Source organism: Malurus melanocephalus, unplaced genomic scaffold (assembly GCF_030028575.1).
Source record: "Malurus melanocephalus ecotype Western Australia unplaced genomic scaffold, MMel_1.1 scaffold_276, whole genome shotgun sequence".
NCBI classification, from domain to species: domain Eukaryota; kingdom Metazoa; phylum Chordata; class Aves; order Passeriformes; family Maluridae; genus Malurus; species Malurus melanocephalus.
In genome coordinates this window covers 553,871-558,239 of record NW_026623508.1, presented here as the reverse complement: position 1 = coordinate 558,239, position 4,369 = coordinate 553,871, and positions in this window count along the sequence as shown.

The following is a 4,369-nucleotide window of genomic DNA, read 5'->3' as shown; positions in this document are numbered from 1 at the left end:
GGTAGCTGGTCGCACCGTCACTGTCACACACGGTCTCCCGTCCTCTGCTTTCCTCCCCCGGTCCCCGTCTCTCCAGCCAAACAATAGCTGCATTTGTGGCGAGCATTTTTTCCTGCTGATTAAACCCAGGCCAACCAATGGCATCCAGAACGATCAAAACGCAGACTAACATTTCGATCATAAACGGGAGTTAACAACTAAAAAAAAAAAAAAAAAAAAGAGGGGGGTGGGGGTGTGAGATGAAACGTCTCCCTTACACCGAAAAGTGCTAGTGAGTCATTGCGGTATCACCCTCCGTGGAGTCTGCTGAGGGGGAGAGAGGGAAAGGAAAAATGAGGGAAGCAGCAAGGCCGGTTCCTCCCGTGCCTTCCAGAGCTGCAGACAAACCGGACGCCTCCCAGGCTGCCAGGGTGAGGTCTCTGTAATTTATGACACGCGAGTTGTTACGGCATTTGCCGCTGCACGGAACGGGGCAGCTCGGGGCGCAGGCACAAGCAAGCGATTAAAAGAGCGAAGGGGTCTCGCTAGCTAGGGAGGGACCTCTCTCGGTGCGGCTGTCACCCCCTTTCTCCGGCCGTCGCCGGAGGGGCAGACAGATCCGCTCCGCTCCCGGTTGGGAATGGCTCCCCGCGGCTAGAGTGAAACCCCTCCCAGGATCTGCAGAGGAGCAAACCGTCTTCAGACTTTGACTCTCTGCAATCCTTCTGCCAATATTTATTTTTCCTCTCAATTTCTAAAGAAGAATGTGCCCAGAGGCAGCGGGATGGCGTTGTTCGCACGCTGGCCCCGCGTTAAGAGATGCYGGCTCGGAGTAACAAGGGGTCTCGGCGAACACCGGTCCCAGGCTCTCGCCGCTGCCCACCCAGACAGCAACGAAGGGGCGGGTGGCAGGAGCTGCTGAGATATAGCCCGGTTGAGTTGAAGGTGATCAGGCAGCGTTCAGCCTCCCCGAGGAGCTGGCGCGATCCCTCGCCATTTTCGCAATAGTTTTAACACGTTGGCTGAGATGAAAGAAAGAGAAGCGGCCGGGAGGGAGCCGCAGCGCCCTGCAGAGCTGCCCATTCCCGGTGCTGCCGGCTCTGCGGAGGGTTTGCCGGTGATTAATCCAGAGGGTTGATCCTGCAAGTCCTCCTCCCTGGGAGCAGCGTCCGCCGCACTCGCCAGTGTGCCAGGGACACCGACCGCTGCGCCTCAATGGGGCTGGGGGCCAGGTGCGCCCTGCGCCCCGTCCCACACCTCAACTGACAGCGATCCTGTTGTTAAACGCTTTCGTCTTTTTTTGTTTGTTTGTTTTTCCTCAAGGGCTTTTTTTAACTCATAAAATGTTGCTCTGGCTTGGAAATTGTCATAACAAGAGCCTGCTTTATTTATTGGGTTATTTATTTCTATTACCAGCAACAATGTCTCCAACACAGTCAGGTTGAAAAAAGGAGTTTCAGGAGTTTCCAATAACAAGGGAGGCGGGGAGGGGGGAAAGGGCGAGGGGAGGMGGGGGGAAGAGAAAGAAGAAAAGAGAGCGAAGAGAGGATGAGGGTGGGAAAGCAAGACAGGGAGTAAGCGAGAGATAAAGAGGAAAGGCTAGAAAAAAGCAAGAAAGAGAAGACAAGTAAGAAATGGAAAGAAAACAAACAAACAAAAAAACCAAGAAAAAGCAAGAATGCAAGAAAGAATGAAAAAGAGAAAGAAAGAAACCCACACGTCAGCCTTTCAAAATTAAAACAAGAAGCCCCGAAGTATTCATTTTGATATTAATATTATTTAACATTAAAAATTCCGGGAACTTCAAACAAACTTCTTGCRGAGAAAAGAACTATTCTCTGGAAACCATTTGTTCACAGCTCGAACTGTGCCGTTTTGGTTTAGAAACAGAACTCGTGACGCCTAATCCTGTCCCTCCTCCCCCCAGTACATATCTTTTCAGCACACATTTTAAAATAAATATCCTTACGAGTCTTTCCAAAATGCCTCCTTGATATAAATTGATAGGATATAACACAAGCTGTGTGCCTGGAAGTCGGGATTTAGCCCTTTAAATGTCAGGACAACATCTACCGGGAAAAGAATTACGGCGGCTTTGCCCCCTCCAGTGGGTGCCGCCGGCGCGGGAGGTGAGCGGGGGCTCCGCGGGCACTCGACCCGCCGCTGCATCCCCGGTTGGCTCGGCAGCCCCGCGGAGCAGCAGGCGGCCACTCGGTGGTTTGGGTACAGAGAAACCCAGGAAAGAGCCCCCAAGTAGGCGAAGTTAAAAATGGTACTTTTTCTGACTCTCCCTGCAAGCACTTTTAATTTTACCTTTTCGTTCCACTGTTCAGCAAGTCAAAATAAAAAGCAGATTTGTATTTAATCTCCACAGAATTTAATAAAAGAGTGAAGAGGTTACCAGGGGTCTTCTCGGAGGTGTCCTGTTTAGAAAACAGGGGAGCTTTTCGTCCCAACATAAAATTAATTCAACTTCGAAGACATTTTCGTGGACGTTTACTTAGTAAAGTTTTCCTGAAGCTATTTTGTCCGAGAAGAGTGCTTATCACTAAAGAAAAATCGCAGGAAGCATTTACGGTGTGATCTTCTGTTTTGTGGCTTAGAACAGGTGTCAGAGCTCTCTTCGGGGAGGAGGATATATATAATACATATACACACACATGGGTGTGTCTGTGTACACCATTAAACAAAAAGACGATTTTTCTTTAAACAAAAAAAAAGGCAAAAGAAAAATGTTACCGTTTTAAACACCTTCTATGCTTATGCAGCTTACATTCAGAATATGTTATCATGTTTCAATCTCTATTTTCTTGTCTCTTTTAATGAGATGCTGCAGTGGGAACCATCGCCGCCGATCTTTAACAAGCTGTAAGCTTTTAATGTCATGTTTGTGTACGTCTCCTTAGGGTTGGACAAATAAAAAATATTGTCGCTTTCAAAAACAAGAAAGGCAAGCGAGTAATGGCATTGCGAATGACGTAACACTTGACATAGATGACGATGATCGGCCATCACAAATAAAAAAATATAATGAAGTACATGCTTGAGGTGATACACCTCTATAAAATRAGTTACAGTTAGTTATTGTCCCTTCTCACCTCCATGTATCGAGGTCGATATTCCCTTCTCTCAGCCAAGAGCGGGGAGGGGAAAATAGATTAAAGAAAATCCGAACTCGTTGTCCTTCAGGGAGAACCGTTTCAAACAGCTGTTTTACAGAGGAGGAGCCAGTGGCCAAAAAAACACTGAGCATTGAGCCCATAATCCAAGGTGATGCTCAGTTTTTTTAATCCGTGCCCCCACATACATGTTTAGGTACACATATTTCTACAGTGCTAAATGCACCAGCAGAGTGTTACTCTGGGCTAGGGAGAGGGGGTGCATGTAAAATCCTCACAGATCTAGTAATTTTGGGTTGTCGCTTGTTTCGGGGGTGCTTCAGAAAGTTTAAAAACTGTGTGTTGGGATGATTTTTCCATTCCTTTATCACTCCCTGCTCGGCGAGTGCAGGCTCCCGCCGCGCCAGGTACGGGCAGGGCAGAGAGAAGGGGTCCGAGGCGGGCAGCCCCGAGACCTCCGGCCACCGCCTCCTCCCTTCGGGGGTTGTGCGTGGGATGTGCCCGAGGAACTCCCAGYGGAGTTCCTCCCTGCCCCTGCCGCGGTGCGCAGGGAAGGGGCACACTCCCGCCTGCGGAAGCCTGCGCTCCAAACCAAGGGTTTGTCTTCACACCCTTTTACTGCCTGGACTCCCACCAGAGTCAAGCAAGAACCGGTTCCCTAAAGGCAAACTGCCTATTTCAGAGCCCTTTAAATCCCGGCCTCGGGATACAGTGCACACGAGGATGCTGTACGAAGGATGCCGAGATAGTCCCGACGCAGGGAGTGTGGTGGATTAGAGGAGAGGGAGCGGTAATACTGAAAGTACTCGCTGCTGGCAGCTCACCTCAGTACCCCTGAATTGCTGTTTGCGCCCACCGCACATGCTTTGGCCAAAGCGTCCGCGGAGCTCCAACGGAGAACCGCCTTCTTTTACCTTTTTTTTCCTCGGTTTTTTTTTTTTTTTTTTCCTTTTTTTTTTTTGGGTTTTTTTTTTTGGTTTTTTTTTTTTTTTTTTTTTTTTTTTTTTTTTTTTTTTTTAATTTCCCCAAACAGTGCAGAATTCACACTCAAAAAATGGCAGCAGGGAAACGAGAGGGTGCTCTGTCCCTGCGTTCCCCCAGAAGCTCCCCGAGTCTGCCTGCACATCCCCGAGGACGGATGTGCTTCATGCCCCTGTCGTGCATGGAAACTCAGGCCATCCCGGGAGGGACGTGTTGCCTAAATAAAGATAAAACATGCTGTACATCACAGGCTTTCCCGGTTATTCTCAATAACTTGTCGATTCCTACCG